This window comes from Pseudorca crassidens, chromosome 16 (assembly GCF_039906515.1).
Source record: "Pseudorca crassidens isolate mPseCra1 chromosome 16, mPseCra1.hap1, whole genome shotgun sequence".
In the NCBI taxonomy this organism is placed as follows: Eukaryota; Metazoa; Chordata; class Mammalia; order Artiodactyla; family Delphinidae; genus Pseudorca; species Pseudorca crassidens.
This window is the reverse complement of record NC_090311.1, coordinates 54257552-54277198: the sequence shown is the minus strand read 5'-3', so window position 1 is coordinate 54277198 and position 19647 is coordinate 54257552. Positions and strand designations below refer to the sequence as shown.

General features: G+C 53.7%; 1 long non-coding RNA gene across 2 annotated transcripts in view; it reads right to left on the bottom strand.

Annotated features, from left to right (window-relative positions):
- The window catches only part of LOC137209150 (uncharacterized), a 207921-nt gene that overhangs the window by 175175 nt on the left and 13099 nt on the right, over positions 1-19647 (bottom strand). Inside the window, exons 1-2 of one of the 2 annotated variants that reach the window (XR_010935920.1) lie at positions 15632-15732; positions 12769-12887 (exon numbers count right to left, since the gene is read on the bottom strand). This is a non-coding gene — a long non-coding RNA (uncharacterized lncRNA). Of the gene's footprint in view, positions 1-12768; positions 12888-15631; positions 15733-19647 lie in introns of those variants that run through there. The other variant, XR_010935921.1, reaches the window with a different exon arrangement.

Sequence of the window (19647 nt, the reverse complement as noted above, 5' to 3'; positions counted from 1 at the left end):
TGAAACAGTAAGAATAACTTTCCACGGATGAACTCCCTTTAATCCTCACACTAAACCTATGAAGTGGGAACCAATGTAACCTCCATTTACAGATGAGGAAGCTAAGAAACAGAGAAGGTGAGTTACTCACCCAAGTCACCAAGCTCATGGGCGACAGCAATGAGAGTTGAGCCCAGGTAGTCTGGCTCCAGGGTCCTGACCTTGACCTTATGCAAAAGCATGAAAGGGCCTCACCCAGTGTGTAGCACATGGCACAGAGCAGGCTCAGCGAAGGGCTTTTCTACCCTGGGGCAGCCCTTCTCCCTAAAAGGAAGACAGATGTAGTAAACACTGGGGCAGGCTCCCCACAGGCCCAATGCAAGCCAGGCTTCGGGAGGGTTTGGATATGCTCTTGGCAGACTCCGAGCTTCCACTGGAGAGGGCATGGGTTCAACCCCTGGTTGGGGAACAAAGATCCCACATGCCTGCGCAGCGTGGCCAATAAAAGAAGGAAAGAAAGAAAGAAATGCCTCTGGTTCAGGGAAGATGGAGGGAAAACGGGGGTCAAGGGCCCCAGTGCGCGGGGGCTTCTTAGCAGAGGTGGGCTAGCAGGCAGGTGGGGCTGTGTCGGAGAAAGGGAGAGCACACTTCCAGTGAGCCACTGGGCTTGAGTGAGAGCTAGGAGGTGAGCGGCTATCGGACAGTCGAGGCTAAGGTAGCAGACAGATGTCGGGAAGGACTGTCAGATCTCCAACTCCATAAAGTCCCACGACGCCTGGCCAGGGCTGTGGGTCATGGGAAGCAGCCAGCAGGTGGGCAGCTTGGGAGAGTGACAGGAAGAAGCAGGCAGCCTTACCCCAGCCTGACGCTCAGGCTCGGGCCGGCCCCTGCCGCTGCCAGGCCAGAAACGCTGGGCCTGACTCCTGAGGGGTCCCACCCTGCTCCCCGCAGCTTTGCTCCCATCCTCCAGCCCTCTGGGGCCCCACCCCTTCAATCATTACCCCAGATCATTGAACTGGAGGTCTGTAAGGCTGACACTCCCTCAGAGAGCATTTATCTGGAAAGTCATAAAATCACACCAGGCATGGTAATTAACGATTAGAGATGTTTATCCCTCAGCTGGCTCTGGCCTGTGGGAGTCTATTGTGGGGACAGAGGCGGGCTTCCCTCCACAGCATGGAGGTGGGCGGCTGCCGCTGCCAGGTTCTTGCCATCAGAGATGTGCCAACAGAGGAGGTGAAGGCCAAGCCCTTCAGACCCTCGCTGGGGGGCCCTGTTGGCGCACTGAGCCATCTTCCCAACAAAGCCGTCCAGAGCTGGCTCCTAACACCTGACCTCTCCTACCCCCATGCCTTTGTATGCACCGTGCCCCTCACCAAGAATACCGTCCTGTCCATGCCTCAAGGCTCAGCCACCTCCAGGGAGCCCTCCCGGACCACTCTGGGCACAGAGCTGCTCCGTTGCAGGCCATCAGGACTCTCGCCTCCTCTGATCTTCACCCGGATGTGTGCGTCCTGTGGCTGCATCTTGATCACTCAGCCAGACCCAGTGTTCCCAGAGGGTACATATTCACTCCCATCCTCCACCCTGCCGCTCTCCCATACCCAGTACTGGACCATGCACCCAACAGGTCCTCAAAAATGAACCATGACAGCAGAGTGTCAGAGTTGCAAGAGAACCCCCCTCACCCACTAGACGATGCTCTGCATGTATGGACATCGGCACCTGGCTCTGGGGAGCAGGCCCAGGCTCCTTCTCAAAGGGACTTGTAGGCCAGACAAGGCCAAGGCCCAAGGCACACCAACTTGGGAAATGGAGACCTGGACCAGAAGTTAGGCGCTTCCTCAGCATCTGACAGCATTTTGGGTGGCAGAGCCAGCACTCAAGCCAAGGTCTTCAGGCACCCGGGCCTGGCTCCCCAGGAAGAGTGGTGGCCCACCTGAAGTCACCTGGAGAAGGATGGAGGATCCTGGCGCCCCAGGGTGTGGGCTGGCTCTACCACCAAATTTCTATGTCACCCCAGGCATGTCCCTGATCACCTGGGCCTCAGGGTGAAGATGATGAGCAGAGTATAAACCTGCCGGAGCACAGGCAGGTAGGGTAGCCAGGACAAAGCGTCCATCTACCCTAAAGCCAGAAGGATCTGGGTGGGAGAGGGCTCTGTGGCTGAGTGGGCCTCTCATTCCTCCTTGGACACAGGCACACATGCACTGCCCCTTCTCACCCAGCCGGCCCGGCTCCTTGCAGGCAGCAGCTGCCCATGGCATTCTCAGGGTAGCTGCAAAGGCCAGGCCCCCTGGTGCTGGCATTCACCCACCCAGGCCCAGTGCTTCTGTGGACTGAGCCAACTCCCAGGGCAGCGGCCAGTACCCAACCAGCCACCCACCCCACAGAGCCTCCCCTACTGGCCTGTGAGTCACTGAGGCCCAAGTGTCAGGTCATCTAGTCCAGCCTGGCCCAGAGCCTTGCCCCAAGATGCTCTGCAGGGGTGAAAAGGGCCCAGTACTTAGAAAAGTTATGCAGTATAGCTGGTCTTGGAGATCAAGAGCTCATTGCAAGTTAAAGGCACAGACAAGGCTTTCAGGAGGAAACAAGACTAGGTTCTTAAACAGCCTATGTATGTGCGTGTGTGTGTGCATGTGTTTTATGGGCACCGAGAGAGACGTGTAAAGACACAGCCCAGGCCGTTAGCATTGCCTGCCCTGGGAAGTGAGAATTACAGAGGGTGGTGGCTATTGGCAACTGCGTTAGAGCACTCTATACTTCCCACTGATCAGAGTGAGTATGATTTCTTTTGGAATTAAATTAATTATTTAAATAAAGTAACGTTAGGAAAGGAAATCTGTTTAACTTTGTTTAACCCAGCAGTTCCCAAACTTATCTGATGATGAACTGTTGCTTTGTGTAACGCCTAGAAGCACCCCCTGGAAGGGGGGATGTGCACGCAATATACTCTGGAGAAAGATAAACTTGTCTAGTTTCTAACAGATAAAACCATGGTCCTTTCTGACTCGGGAACCAGGAAGAGGAAGCGGGCTTCAATGTACCAGAGCCAGCCCCAGAGTCAGACCACCTGAGTTTCTAGCACTGGCTCCACCTCTTAGCAGCTCTACGGTTTGGACCGGTCGAGTTAGCCACTCTGAGCCTCAGTTTACTCCTCTGCAACTGGGAATAAGCCCTCACTGGTTACACAGCACAGTCCATCATGTCAAATTCACCATGGGGCCCAGCACACTTAGGTCTTTGGAAAATGGGAGCTATTATTTTTACTATAACTCTATAAATTATCCCACAGTTGAGAGAAAAAGGAGAGGTAGGCACTGAACTCCAGGTGTACTGGCCTGCGGGTCGGGAAATCTGTGTGCCCCAAGCAGATCCCAGGACTGTCGTCTACAGACTGAGTCAACTCCCATGTCAGTAGCCAGCTTGCTGCCCGTTTGAGGCTCCCATTTGGAGCCTCCGTTTCCCCATCTGTAACAGGAGGGGCTGGACTGGGTGACCTCTGGGAACACACGGGTCTATCATCTGGACAGAGGAAGGTCTCCATGAGATACTCTTTTCCCACAATGGGTTGGAGAATTTTGCTCTCCAGCAGCCTGTCATCCTTTTCTGGGGGGTGGGTGTGTGGTTGATGCATTAGGAGAAGGAGGGATAGGTCAGGGACAGGAATAAAGAGAACATGAATGGGGCACTTCCTGTATACCAGGCGCCATCCCAGGAGCTGTCCACAGATGAATGCATCTAGTCCTCAGAACAAGTCTATGAGGCCACAACTAGTTAACCCATTTTATAGACAAGAAAACTGACATCCAAAGAAATGAAGTCATATGCCCAAGGTCAGAGGGTTGGTGAAGCAGGATTTGAACGCAGTCCTCCCCAATCTTCATGGCTCCATGCTCTAAACTGCTGAGTGGTGTCAGCTCTAGGTCTCTACGAAAGACAGAGACCCAGGGAGGGAGAGATGGGACAGGGCAACAGGTGCAAAAAGAGCAGGTGCAACGTCCCAGGGCAGCCTGGGCACGTTTTCAGGGAGCGGAGTGGGAATCCCAGCTGGGAAACAATCGTTTACCTCCATTTGGGGCCTGCTGAGTTTCAGAGTCATTGTGCCCAGACAGGAATGCACAACCCTCTCCCTGGGGGGCTGCAGAGGGTCCCACTGCCACGTCACCAGGAAGGAGGCACCTGCTGGCCTGAGAGAAAAGTGGGGCCTGAACTGCTTTGTCTAGTGGCCACTGGGCCCGGGAGATGCTTCACCTGCCACTCCTTGGTCACTCCAGTCCAGTGACCCCCACTAAAGCCACGCACTCCAAGACGGTTTGCTCCCCAATATCACATGCAAAATGTCTGTCAGCTCTTGACACTAATATTATTTAAGGCCCAAAGTCTAATGTAAGGCTTCCTTTTAGGGAGATTGTCTCATTTAATAAAACTCTCTGTCTCTGCTCCCCCAAGGTAAGCGCGCTGATGATAACGTATTCCCCGCACTGTGATTTGATCTGGGAATAGAATTAGCACACAGCCTTGCTTCATTGTCAGATTGGTATTTTTATTATTTTCCCCGGAATAAATAAACAGGAAGCCATCCAGGTGAAAGGCAGTCATCTGCCCCCAGGACCTTTAGTCGCTGGCCTCCTAACTGGGTCACCTCTCCTCTCCAGGGCTCACTCATTCACTCATTCATTCTTTCACTGATTCAGTCAACAAGCTGCCCCAGTGTCAGTACCCTAGGCTGTACCCAGGCTCTGAGCTGGGGAGTTGGGGTGTGACTAAGACAGAAGAGCCCTGTCCTCAGGGAACTGACACCTTCATGGTATTGCCCTGCACCCCTCATCTTCCTTCAACTGCCCCCCAGCCCGAGTGGCACCAGTAGGACTGCCAAGAGAAAATTCAGACTCTCGCTCACACGAAGACATTGATGAGAAAGAAGACCTGGGCTCAAGGGCATCCCTGTCCCCACACCACTGTGGCCCGAGGCAAGTCACCTGATCCGTTCAAGTCTGTTCATTCCTGGGTGGGAAGGACATAATGAAAACATGGGCTTAGAGTCAGACAGAACCTGGTTCAAATCCCAGCTCTGCCTCCTACTAATCGTGAGACCCGGAGCAAGTCACTTTGCCCTGCAGTGTGATGCCATCGTTTGAGACACGACCTGCTTTACAGAGATGTTGTGAGCAGGGGCACAGCAGTGAGAGAGGAGCTCACCCCAGGAGCCACTGAACTTGCACAGTCCTGAGAGGAGGGGCCCCAGAAATGTCGTGTCCTCTTAAAAAGGAGGAAGTTTAAATGAGATGATGTAGGTCAAGTGCCCGGCTCGTGGAAATTACTCAGCAAACTTGCTGTCACCATCACCATCGTCAACACCATCATCATCGTCATCAACAACGCTGCTGATATCACTCATCTAGTGAGGAATGAAAGCTCTTTCAAAACTCTAGGGACCTAGACTGGAGGGTGTGCAAGGCTGGCACTAGGCTGGGAATTCTCGCCCTGTAACCACGGGCAAGCCCCTTCTCTTCCCTGGCTTAGGTGTCCAGCTGTGACATCCTTCCTGGCCCTGACGCCCCAGTGCCTGCGAGCGGCTGGGAGAACACGTCTCTCACACTGCTGGGCCCTCTGTTACTAGCTGACCCAGGGAGGGCCAGGGGCTTGGCGGGGCCTGGGGACTCCCCCAGCCTGGGGATGCCACAAACAAGGCTACACCAGGCCTCGAGCTGAGCCCAGCAGGCAAAGATGGGGTGCTCGAGGGTCCCAGCGGAACGGGGCTCCAGGGCTCGTCTGGCCCTGCTGCTTAGATGAGCTCTCCCTTACTACACATCACTAGAGGTGCCTGAAAAAGGAAGAGAGGTGCCTGGAAAAGGACAGGAGTTCAGGGCTCAAGTCCGGCCCTCCGGGCACTCACTGTGGAGGCGTTCTGAGCCTCCGCTTCCTGCTATGACATACGGTGCATCGGTGACGGTTCTGGCAGAAATGATCACTCAAGAGGGTGACTGAAGAGAGTTTAATGAAGGGGCTTCTTAAAAGTGTAAGCAGGGTTAAAGGAAAGCGTAAAGGACTGGTGAAGCACCCCAGGGTTAGCGACAGTGGGAGCTGCTGCCACCCCTAGAATGATTCCAGAAACGCCTGTAGGTTGGGAGCTGCCATGAAGGAGAAGACAGACCAAGAGGAGCTGTGGCGTTTGCTGGAGGAACACAGTCATTACCGACCCACGGTCCAGCCGGGAGGAAGCTCCGGAATGTTTGTGGATGGAACCAGAGAGTAAGTGAATCAACGAATCTGATCTCCTGCTGATTTATCCCGAGGCAGATACCATTTTCCAAATGGCTGCTTCAATAGCTCCCCTCGCACACACTCTTCTTATAGTAGGACTTTAACGCTCCGTGAATCTGGGCACAGCTGTGATTACAGCGGAAGTGACACTATGTGATATCTGTTAGGTCATAAAAAGCGATGCAGCTTCCACCTGGTTCTCTTTGGGATGCTCACGCTTTGAAGTGAGCCACCGTGCTGTGAGGAAGCCCAAGCAGCCACGTGGAGAGGCCACACACAGATTTTTCTGTGGACTGCCACATCGGAGGTCCCGGGCCACAGTCAGTATCAATTGTCACACAGGTGAGTGAGTGAGTCTTCAGATTTCAGATAACTCTATCCCCAGCCTTAGAGGCTTCCAGCCCGAGGTCCCAGACACTGTGCGGGTGGAGACAAGCTGTCCCTACCGTGTACTCTCCAAATTCCCAACTAATGAAATCAATGAACATAATAAAATGGTGGGTGTTTTAGGCCACAATGTTTGGAGTAGTTAGTTATGTCAATTGTTTGCTTTGGTCCATAGGGACCATGTTCCCAGAGCACAGAACAGGGAGGAGAAGGGTGGAAAAGGAATGTGAGGGGGAAATGGAGAAAACCCAGCAGCACAGATGTCTCACATAGGGCAGGGCTTTGAGAACCCATCCAACCTGGCAGAATCTGAAAAACCATTCTTACACCGAAAGTTAGTTCCACTAACCTGAAGAATTGCCCCAGCTGCCTCAGTGGCCTTTTGCGTCTCGAACCTGTGTTCCCCACACCCCATTCCGACTCAGCCCTGCCCATGCTGCCAGAGAAGCAGAGCACCCCCACTACCTGGGCACTCCGTCCTTGACCAGTGGACCCGCTGCATACTCTGACTTGGCAGGGGAAAGAAATGGGTGGCAGGAGGGCCTGCAGGGACAGGCCTCCTCACTCTGCCCTACACATACCAGGCACCTGCACACCCCTTGCCCTCCCCTCACCTGGAACTCTCTCCTCACCACACAGCCAACACTACCAGTACCGTGACACCTTCAAAGAATTAACCCTCTGCCATGGGCTGCATGTTTGTGTCCCCCTAAACATCATATGTTGAAGCCTTAACCCCCAAAGTGATGGTAGTTGGAGGTAAGGCCTTTGAAAGAGAATTAGGTCATGAGGGTGGAACCCTCTTGATGAAATTAGTGCCCTTATAAGAGGAAGCACTAGAGAAATGGTCTCTGCCACGTGTGGACAGAGCAAAACAGGCAGTTGGCTCTCACCAGACACGGAATCAGCCAGCACCCTGATCTTGGCCTTCCAGCCTCTAGAACTGTGAGAAATAAATGTTTGCTGTTTAAGCCATCAGTGTGTGGTATTCGTTATAGCAGCCAGCCCAACTAAGACACCCACCACCACTACCACCCTCCCCCTCCCTTGAACCCTGTTCCAAGATGCACATGGTTGTAATTTTCCTGAAAATGCCAACAGGATAATTTGAGGGCAGCATCTGAGTAAGAGAGCTAGCATACACAAGATTTGTCTCCCCAGGAATGTAGAAGGGTCTGTTCTAAATCCCATGTGTGCCTTCCATCTGCAGTCCTGGGCAGGGCTCACAGCTGCTTGCTAGGAAATCATCACCAAGGCCACAAATCCTCCCGGCTCCCCTGTGCGTCCACAGCATCTTATGTCCGCTCCCCCCAGCCCAAATCTCCCATTACCATAACTAATAACTTCCCTAACCATGCTGCCACGGGAGCAGGACCCATGTCTTCCCAACACTCCCGATAAAACAATAACCACACTTGGTGTTTCAGTCACTGCTAACAAGAACATCACATTTCCTCACTTGATCCTTGCAACATTATGAGGAAGGTGGCTAGCATTATCTCCAGCTCACAGAGGGGACAAGCTCAGAGAGGTGAAGTGACTTGCCCAAGGTCACTGAGGAGGTGGGGACCAGAGCCAGGACTCAGAGCCAGGTCCGGCTCTCCCCACATGCCCACCCCCAGAGTGCTTTATCACCTCTTCAGCTCCAACATAGAGCAGAGGGCTGAGCACGAAGCAGGAACTCGACAAATATTTGTAAACTGAACAAAACCTTAACAAATTCTCGTTGCATGAATACAGCTCTTATACGGAAGAGAATCCAAACACCACCATCCACTCCATGCATTCTGATGCGCTGATGTCTTTTGTTTTTTTGCAGGGGTTTTGTTTCCTCCAGCAACGCGAGTGGGCGGCAAGGAGGTACACAGAGTCCCCTGGGGAACTGTTTCTGCACAGCATCTCAGATGTGAGGTGGGGAAACATTCTAGAACAAATATATTCTGGTTATCACAACACCACTGAGAGAGAGGTGGGCAAAGACTCCAGATCCCATTTCACATATGACAAAACTCAGACCCCCAGAGTCAAGGGACCTGTTTGCAGTCACTCAGAGAAGGAAGGCCCACACCAGCTGTCTTGATGTCCATATAGGAGACTTACAATTCCCTGGCTCCCCTACTTCCAAAATGCCCAGCTCTGAACACTACAGCCTCGTCAAAAGGATAGAGGGTACGGCTCTAGGGAAAACGTGTGGCAGCCTCACTCGATCAGACGGCCGGGCTCTGAATTCTAGCAGAGACCAAAATGAAGCTTCCTGAGGCAGAGGCCTCAGCACCCCACACACCTCCTCCCACCTCCCCTTCCTCATCTCTGCACCCAGCAGGCAGATCGTCAGATCACGTGGGCTGAATCTCCACAACCAGGCAGCTCTGCGGAGGGAATGAAGGGAACGTCGCAGGCCCTACGCCCTGTCGGCAATTGATGGCTCTGGCTGGGAATGGGGTTCTCAGAGGACTGTGACCCTCAGAGGGGTCTCCTTGCCAGGGAGTGAGTGATTGGAGACCCCCTCAGCCCAATCTCCACTGGACACTCAGGCCCCTACCTCGGCGATGAAAGGAGGTAGAGTGGACCCAGCCCCAGTCTGGAAGGCAAAGCCCTCTGGTCCTTTGACTTCCTGTGTGACCTTGGGAAAATCACAACCTTTTGAACCTCAGTTTCTCCATTTGTCAAACAGGTTCATACTACCCTCCTTTGCTGCCTCTGGGGGTAAATGTTCATCTCCAAAGATAAAATGATAACGCTTAACTTTATACCTATTTACTATTAGCTCCCCCACCCCTGGTGCTGACTCAAGCTGTCCAGGGTGTGTTCTCATGGTCTGGAGGTCAGTCGCCCTGGCCTGACTGATGGTGAGTGTGATTGCCCGTGGCAACTGGAATCAGGCTACATCCCAGGGACAAGGTCGAGTCTTAGCTGTGAAGGCAGCCAAGGCAGTTTCTCGGGAGCAGTATTAAGCATCATCACAGAAGGGGGATGAGGCAGGGGATGAGGAACCACAGAGATGAGGCTGGTCAGGAAGCAGCAGCAGGGCAGTGAGGCCACCTGCTCAGGAAGAAGCCCTGTTCTTGTCAGGGGACATCCACCCCATACAAGGCCTGGCAGACCACAGCCCACAGAACGTGGACCAGGCTGCCAGGAGTCCACGTGGCCAGAGCCTGGAGGGAGACAGGCCTGTGTGGCCGAGAGCAGATCAAGCACCAGCACTCTTCAGCCTGTAACTGAGTCCCGGGTCAATCTGGGATCAATGTGCTCAGAAGTACCGTGTGTATGCACTTGGTTATATCTTGCCTTGTTCCAAGAAAAATGATTTAAAACATACACAAACCCATAAGGGATTTACAAGGCTACCTAAAGTACTGCAATAAAACATAAATTAGAAATTGATAAGAAAGTACAGAGGCAAAACAGAGGAAAGGACATTAAATGAGACAGAAATATGACTAGTTCAGAAATGAGGACTACAAAGTTCTAAACGTTGTTTCAAAGGATCCAGATTGTCGATCTGAGCTTCCTGGTAGCAACTGCAAAAGGAGAAACCTGCTCAGTTACACGATTCCATGAAATAAAATATAAATATATAAATAAAGCCTGATATTTAGGAAAATCATAACTGCTTCTGATTATAGAGCAGGAATATTTCCTGGCAGTCTTCATGATAAAATTCTATGAATAGACACGAAACAAATCTCATGGAGATGTTTTCTGGGGAGTGACATCATACAAAGAGACAATTCAAGAGAAGTAGTCCTACAGGGACCAAACTAATATGCTATGGAAGCCATCCTCCCCTGGCCTAGCTTAAGGTATTGGCAGATGAGGCTGGGATATTTTAAGCAGGGAGCATTATTGCTATTACTGCTAATAGCATTGGTTGCTATTTATTTATTGATCTAAAATTCTTTCACGCCACCTATACTTACTGAGCACCTAAGTAGTGCCAGCATTGTACAGGGCATTAGAGAAGCAGAGGTGAGCAGGACAGACATGAACCCTGGCCTACTAGGGCTCAAGGTCTTGGAGGAGAATCTGTAAGTGAACAGGCAGTTACAGACCACAATTCAACAAGGGTCCTGATGGGAAGCCCAGGTCACTATGGGAGGACAGAGAAAAGGCCTAATGCTGCACATCAGGGAAGACTGCCTGGAGGAAGTGAGGCCTGAGGTGGGCCTGGGAAATACCTGGCAGGTGAAGAAGCAATGGCTAGACCACCAGAAATCAGCATGCCAAAGAACCCATCATTGCCCAGAGACGCCACTGAGAACAGCCTTAGGAGGGGCCCCAGAGGCCAGGCCTGGTTGGGTTGGGTCCCTCACCCAGCCACTGTCAGGATCAATCTCAGGCAGAACTACGAGTGTGGCCAAGCTGGGAACAAATGCCCCAGCATCCTCCCTGGGTCCTTCCAACTCGTGGGTGCTGCCCCTTCCCCCATTCTCAGAGCTTGGCCCTGCTGCCCAGGAACCATGGATATCAGGCCCTCTCCGTTGGTTCACAGCCAAGACAGACTCAGCTTGGAGAGAAGCAGCAGGCAGTCCTGAGAACAAGCCACTCCTGGATATGAAAACAAACGCGATTGTTTTAGAGCTGCAAGTGCCCTTCGACATCAGCCAGCCCAACTCCCTCATCTTATGGAGGGGGAAACTGAGACACAGAAAGGGGAAGTTATCCAAAGCCACACAGGCTGAGAAGTCCATAAGTCCAGAGGCAGGAGAGAGCAAAAGTAAAGAGGAGACCAGACAAGTCAGCCAGGAGCCCTAGGGGGGAACAAAGAGGAAAATTCCAGAAGAAGCTCGACAAGAGGAGGACAAAGGGCCTATATCTGAGGCCATGGACACGAGCCACATCCGAGATTTGCAGTTTTCTCATCTGTTCAATGGCAATAATACTGACCTGCCCCACAGGGTTGCCGGGGGAACTAGAGGGTACCTTGTAAACTGTAAAGTCCTGTGCACCTGGAGATGGCACAAGGGCCCAGGAAGAGGGTGACTTCAGGGGTAATAATGAGCCACACCAATCAGCGTGCTTGCTACGTGCACGGCACTGCTGACAATAGCCCTCTGACGGATGTAATCGTCACCCCCATCTTACAGACTAAAGAAACTGAGTTAAGTAGCTTGCCCAAGACATCAGAGCTAAGAAGAGGTAAAGTGGGGATCAGGACTCTTAATCACACACAAGAGGGCCTGAGGCAGATCCGGATTTGGGAACTTATTTCTGAGAAAGGAGTGGGCGGAGGAAGCTGAGCAGATGCAACCCCCAGGAGATACGGAGCCCCCCCCCCCACCAATCCTGTACCCTTCCCTTGGAGCAATGATTTGCATGCAGAGTGTGAGCCCAGCCAGCTGCTCAGGGGCCATGAGGAAAAGATGGTCTGGTTGGGACCTCTGAGATGACTGCATGGTACGTCCCAGCTGGCATAGCTGTACTGGTTATCTATCGCTGCGTAACAAATCACCCGAAAACATGGCACAAAACAATTTACCCTGCTTCCAGATGCTATGGGCCAGGGGTTCAGAGAGCATAGCAGGGATGATTGGTCTCTGCTCCATGATGTCTGACGCCTCAGCTGGGAAAACGCAAACAGCTGGAGAGGCTAGATGGCTGGGCTCAGCTGGGACTGTTAACCAGGGCACCTAGACACGGACTGTCCATGTGACTCGGGCTTCCTCACAACATGGCAGCCTCAGGTCAGTGATTCTTATTTCTTACATGGTGGCTCAGGGCTCCAGGAGCAAATGAGCTCCAGTGAACAAAAGGAAAGCTGCATGGTCTTTACTGACTTAGCATCACTTCTGCCATTCTCTGTGGAGTGAAGCAGTCACAATTCTACCCAGCCTAAAGGGGAGGGGACACAGAGGTTATTTCTCAATAGGAGGAGTGTTGAAGAATTTGTGGCCATGTTTTTAAACCACCACAGTCGCCATAGGTGGCCCAGCAGTCTGATAGGGGAGCATGGCAGGGACCCACGCCTCTGTGGCAGATTCACAGAAGCTGAAGGAAGTCACGTTCAGTCGGGACGGACCCAGGACCCAGCCAGGACCATCTAGGCCTCCTCTACCTGTGCTACTGGGCTCTTGCACCCCACCTTTGACTCGAAGCCTCCCCCAGAATGATGACAAGGTTAGACCAGGTACTCACAAAGGCAGGGCTTCATCGCATCTCTGCTACAGCAGGACGACCTTGAGTGAGTCATATGACCTCTCAGGACCTTGGGCTCCTCACTGCATCATAGTGAACGCTGCCTCGCTTCCAGGTTTCTGGGGAGGAATGGAAGAGAGAACATATGTGAAACCCAGACACCAAGTAGGCTCCCAGGGAACACTGGTCTCCTTCCAGGGAGAATTGGGTGGGTGGGTGGGGGGGTTGTCACATGCAGCGAGAGGATCTGAGTGCCTGACTCACGGGGTTCTTGCCCAGGGACTTCACCAGGGTAGCATGTCTGCACTGGAAGCTACAGCAGGCACCTCTCGGGCCTGTGGCTCCCGGCTCTAATTACAGCTTTCTCGACAGGTTTCCTGTTGGGATCTGGCAGGGTCCCCTTAGAGGAGTCACGGATAATGAGCAGCTGGCGGCAGAGCCTCCATCCATGGGGACATTGACCCCAGAGCAGGCCTGAGCAGGCCTCCCTAGAAGGACAGAAGGCCCTCAAAGTTCCCGGTCTCAATCCTGCCCTATATACACACACATAAACACATGCACACACACGCACACACGACCACCACCATGGCCACCAGATTTCCTGGTCTCTGCTTGCACAGCTCCAATGACGAGGAGCTCACTACCTTACAGGCAGCTGGCTGACCTCCAGACAGTTAGAAGCACATCCCAAATCAGACTGCCCTTCAGCTTCTAGCTGTTGATTCTCAGGTCCTCCAAGATCCTGGCAACATGGAACAGAAGAAAGGGCCCAGCTTCTGGTGGCAGGAGGAACTGGGTTCACATTCTGACTCTATCATATCTCAGGTTCTGCAGGCTTAGTTAAGTCCCTTCACCTCTCTGAGCCTCAGTTTCCTCCTCTGTAAAATGAGAATACTACTACCCAGGGGGAAGGGAGTTTGGGAGGGTGAAATGCCCAGCGCAGGATAGATGCCAAATAAAAGTCGTGTCCACCCCCTTCCCTCTTGTACACTTTGCATTAGGGTGGCTTCAGTAGGCTCAGATTCAAACAAGCAACTGCCTCGCAGAAGCACTGGACCACCTGGAGAATCAAGGCGACAGAAGCCCACTTCCTCAGTCTCACAGCAGAGCTTCACTGCAAGCTGGAGGGGGCAGGGTGGGGGCAACCTTGCGCATTTCAACTTCTAGGTGCAACTGAATGTCTACCAGATAAAAAATGGGCTCACGGATGGATGGAGAGACCAACAAACAGACAACCGAACAGTTTCAGTAAGTTTCTAAGTCTAACCAGGAAACACCCACCCTCTTTTAGTCCCAGCCTTGCTGGATGTCATATTTTTGTTGAGCAAGTGTGTAAAGTAGGGATTTTTAAACTTTTATAAGCGTCCAAGGAGGATGCTTGTAAAATGCAGATTCCTGGGTCCCACCTCCAGGGATTCGGACGCTGTGGGTCTGAGGTGGGGCCCAGAGTCTGCATTTCTAACCAGCTGCCAGTTAATGCTGTCACTGCTGTTCCTTGGGCCATGCTTTGAGAAGGGCTGGAGCAGAGCAGAGCCACCGACTTCAACACTCTTTGGATGCCAAGCTGGTGTCCAGGGTGGCGTCCCTGGCTTGGGGCATTTCTGCAGGAGGGAGGAGAAAGCTGCCCCTCCCAGCCCTGGGACGCAAAGGGCGATGTGATACCACCACCACCTCCCACCTCTTCCAATATTCTGCTCCCGTTTCCATCCCATATTGAAGCAGCCGGCCTGGACGCTCTTCAAAGCTGTGATGGCATCGTTGCAGACAGGGCTTACGTCCAGAATGAGAACACCTCCCTGCAGGGAGTTCAGGCTGCACAAAAATCCCATTAAATAGGTGAGGTGTGCAGAGGCCATGCAGAACAGCCGCCCACGACAGGCCTCCCTGCAGGAGGGAAGAACCCCGGAAAGGAGGGAATCGAGTCTCCTGGCTTCCCAGACACACACATACACACACACACACACACGCTTGCTTACATGCACACTCACACAGGCACACACACACACAGGCACGCAAGCACGTGCCACAGAGGAGGACCCAGACCCTCCCACAGACACCCTTCCTCGCGTGGCTGATGGCAGCAGAGCCTCCGTCCAGGATTCAGCTCACGCGCTAACTTGCTGCACCACCTTAGACGAGTCCCTTCCCCTCTCTAGGTCTTAGCTTCCCCGCCTGAGGTGGCTGGCCTAGGCCTTGCCTAGGGAAGGAACCGGCATTCACTGAGCCACCATTGCATTCATTTATTAATTCTTTCATTCAACAGGTATCTATAGAGCAATCCCTGTGAACCAGGATCTGATTATAGCACCGAACAGAAGTGAAAGGAAGCTCGTGCCTCATGGAGGTGGCCCAATTCTTTGCACCGCCTGCTTTAGCCCTTTTATCTCATTTCACCTTCACCTTCTCGCGTCACCTCCAGACAACCACGTGAGCTGGATGTCCTCATCCCTGCTTTACAGATGAGGAAACTGAGGCCTGGAGTAAGTGGCAGAGCTCGGGTTCAGAGCTGGTGTTCCACAGACCATCACATGGCCCTGAGACCTCTGCCCTAACCAAGCCCCACCTCCTCCCAGTCTCTGCTGGGTGTGGGTCATTCCCTCCAGAGTACTCCTCCCCCCAACTCTCCAGGGTCCACCGCCTCACAAGGAAGTAGAAAGGTCAGTAGCCATGGGGATGACTGTTCCCACCCCGCCCCAGATTTGGGGATTCCAGGGCTTCTACCACGGCCCCCCCTTCCACCGATTGCAGGCTAGGCTGCTCAGACCCTCCTTCAGCAGCGGGTGCCTGGAATCACTGGGTGCTCTGGGAGCGCTGGCAGGCCTTTCTAAGTCCCTCATCCCCACCCACCCTGCCCATCACCTACTCCGAGTGCCCATACGTGATCCACGAGGTAGAGCGAGCCCACGGCGCAGGCTCTAACACAACACGGCTCCCCAAATGAGACAAGTTCTGCCTCTGTGCACTTATCCAGTTTTGCAATCCAGAAACTAGAAAGGGGCTAATTTAATTTCAACATACAAGGAAGCTTAGTGTTGCTATGGAAAGTAAACTTTATCCTGAGTTATGCAGGGTGGGAACAAGCATCTTCTCAGAGCTCAGGGCCCTTAAGGTCTCAGCCAGCCTTGGCCACATGCCTCTCTGTTCCACTTTGAAGATGTGCCCAATCATTTCCCAGGGCCCAGAAAACTCCCTCTCCCCTCTGCCTCTCCAAAGATGCCCATCTGCCGTGGCTCCATTCACCTTATATGTCTTCCAGGAAGCTGCTCTCGGCCCACTCGCTCTCCTAGTTCCCACTGCTCCAGCTCACAGCTCTCAGGACTGAGCTCTTGGGCCTGGTGTTCGGCCTGTGGCTGATTGCTGGGTTCCTGCGGCATTGGTCAGGTTGAGGAGCCCGTGCAGGGGTCACATCAGGAACGATCTAAGACCCCTATTCTTTCAGAGACTCTGCAAGATTGGAAAGTGTTACTTGCGTTATTTACCCTCTTCCTTTTGCAAACCTACAGTGGAGTTTTCCAGAGGCTTCAACAGATTGAACGCAGAAGCAGACATGAGAACCCAACTGTCTTCTCTTAAGTGAACCATTTTTTAAAAATATTTATTTATTTATTTATTTTGGTTGCGCCAGGTCTTAGTTGCAGTGGGCGGGCTCCTTAGTTGTAGCATGAGAACTCTTAGTTGTGGCATGGGAACTCTTAGTAGTGGCATGCGAACTCTTAGTTGCGGCATGTGAACTCTTAGTTGTGGCATGCAAACCCTTAGTTGCAGCATGCATATGGGATCTAGCTCCCTGACCAGGGATCAAACACAGGCCCCCTGCATTGGGAGAGCAGAGTCTTATCCACTGTGCTACCAGGGAAGTCCCAGTAAACCATTAAAGAGAACTGTGAAAACATACAGTGGTACCACTCTTAAATTTTTTCATTTTAGAAAATAGTTATTTGTCCTGAAAAATACGTTAATGGTTGATATGTAATGACTTATTCTCGTTGTTCTTCAAGAATAAATATTTTATGATTTCTCAGTTTCATTTCGAATGTGGTAAATATCAATAGACACAACCCCATAAACAAAAACTCTTTTGGATCCTCAGTAATTTCTAAGAGCATAATAGGTCCCGAGACCAAGTTTGAGACCCTCTGGGTGAACGGAAAGTGCCCATCCAACCGCCGCTGACTGAACGAGAGCTGGGGCCTGACAACGGGCAGCTGGGGCAGGTGACCTGGCAGGGTGGGAAGCCGACCTTGAACTGGGAAATAAGGAGTGAATTGGGCAGGCAGCTGGGGGAGAGGGCCTGAAAGGAGGCGTGGACAGAGGCCCAGTGGAGAGTGGAGCTGCCAGGCAGCCACATCCGTGAGGAGCAGGGGTCCAGCACAGACACACAGAGAGGAAGAAGGGAACGTGGGAGTTGGCGTGGGACAGACAGAGCAGAGAGCTGGGAAGGAGGAGGCCCACTGAGGGTGATGCCAGCACTGCAGCCTCGGGGGGTTCTCTGCTGCATGGGGCCCCAGCTCCTGAGGCTCCACACCGCAGTCCAGCCTTGTCCGCAGCCCAGGGAACTGGCTCACCCCAGGCCCCCACGATGTTCCTCTTTTCATTCAGCCCTCCCTTACTTGAGGTCAGCTGAGTACCTCTGTGCTTTGCCATCCTCTGAGCCCAACCAAAACAGCCTTGAGTTCTATCCTAGCTCTGAAACCCTGGGCAAGTGCAGAGCACCCATCCTCTTGCTGTCAACATGGAGATGGCAAATCCAGCTCACGGCTCAGGGGACGACTGACATCAGAACACATGCGGGGGCCTGGCACGTGCTGGGCCCTCAACAGGTGCAGCTAATATTAGTATGCTTGCTCCTGCCTCGATGGCTACTGTTATTATTAGTGGTGGTATTAATATCCCAGCAGGAAATGGTCTTCAAGGTCACAGAGCTGCCGATGTTACTGAGGGACAAACAGGAAGGCCAGGAGCGGTCAGAAGCAGAGCTGGAGTCAGAAACCCAGCGCATCCCAGGGAGACTGAAAGCTCCTGGGGGCCGGGGACATGGCAGCAATGTCCACACTCACGACTCCATCCATTCCTTCTCTCTGCTGTTAATTTTTTGGACACATCTCATGGGCCAGGCACTAGGCCAGGTGCCGTCTGCCCGTGGGCTTGGCCCCAAATTGGTTCAATCAATGTTTGTAGATCCATCCATGGCCTCTCCCATCTGGCTGGCCACTGGGAATCTAGGCCAGGGGTGGGGTTTGGAAAGGATTTCATGAGCCATCCCCCGACCAGCAGTAACAAAAACACAGCTGTTACTCCGAGCAGATCCCACTCTGGGGCCCTCTGGGGCTGACAAAGGCCTGATTCCTCATCCTTTCAGCTAGGTAGAACACAAGGTCCGGAGAGGTTTAGTGCCTGGCCCAGGACTCACAGCCAGGTCTGGGAAAGCCAGGGAACACAGGCTTCTCAGCACAGGCTCTGGATTCCAGAGTGTGGCTAGGGATGGCCATGGAGGGCCCCAGCAGGTGGACATTGGTCAGGACGGGCCTGAGAGTGGGGAGCAGAGACCAGGGTCCTCATGGGCAGAGGACAGGGTCTGCAGTGGGGGGAGTCTGTTGGTGCAGCCATCCCAGAAACCAAGCCCCTGGAACAGCCACTTCTCCCGCCCTCTGCTCAACGGAGTAGCTTCACACTAAAACAGCGGGGCATGCATGCTGGACGAAGCCGACTGTCCTAAAAAGGAAGGAAGACAGAGCGCGGGTCTGGCAGAGCCGTCCGTCCTAGCCAGGGGTCAAGTGTGGAAGAGAGGCGGGACCTGGGAGAGCACTCGCTGGAGAGGAGGTGGGCAAGTGGACAGCTGCAGGGGGCAGGGGGCAATGTGGCTGAGGAACCAGCTTGAGCTGACGCTAGGAGCCCATGGGCTCCTGGAAAGGAGGGTGGAGTCGCGGGCACCAGGGCTGCCTATGGCTGGGACCCTGCCCTCCCTCTCTCCCCACCCCTACTTCTCATCCCAGCTGGAGTCAAGGCGTGTCTTCCCGGCTGGATGTGAGGCTCCCTGAAGGCAGGCCCTGCTTGTCTTGCTTACTTCCAAACCCAGGCCCTGGCCCAGAACAAAAGCTCAGCAGGTCTGCCGAGCAGGTGGCTGCAGAGGCTGGCCATGAGAGCCCGGGACACCGAAAACAGAGCCCTGACTCCAGATGGGTCTGTTTCTAAGAGGCTTTGCCCTTGTTTCGTGATTTGTTCTGGGTATTACAACCCAATGGAAAAGAGGGTGGCAGAGAGGAGGGCCTGGGGGGGTGGGGGACCACCGGGCAGCAGGGTACCAGCAAGACCCAGGCAGGGTGTCAGGGCCCCACCCCACAGCCCCAGACCCCACCCACCCCCGGGGGCCGACTCGCGCACCGGCTCCAGCGCTGCCCAGGGGCAGCAACTCTTGTGCTCTCCCTGAACACAGGATGGAGGGAGGAAAAGGGGGCTTTGCTCCAAGAGCCCCTGAGTGGGGGAGCAGGAGGTGGGCAAAATCCCCCTTGGTTGGCACCCAGCAGGCCTGAATTCAGGGCCAGTGCCACCTCCAGCTCCCTGGATGTCCTAGGCCAAGTCGCCGGCCCAACGTCTCTGAAGACCCTAAGGGGGCTCTGCCATCAGGCGAGGCCCACAACTAGGTCTGTCCCCCCATCTCTCACACACACTCGCGCCCCGCACAGGCTCCTGCCCGCCTACAGGGGAAGGGAGGAGGCAGCCCAGGCAGCAGGCCCGCCGCAGGGCCCCTAACAAAGGCAGAGGGGGTTGGGCCGACAGCGGCAGCCAAGAGCACTGGGGGAGGGGGCTCAGGCTGGGGAGGGATGTGGCTCAGAGCCGAACGGGCCACCAGCAGCTGCAGCATCTGCTTTTTCTCACCTC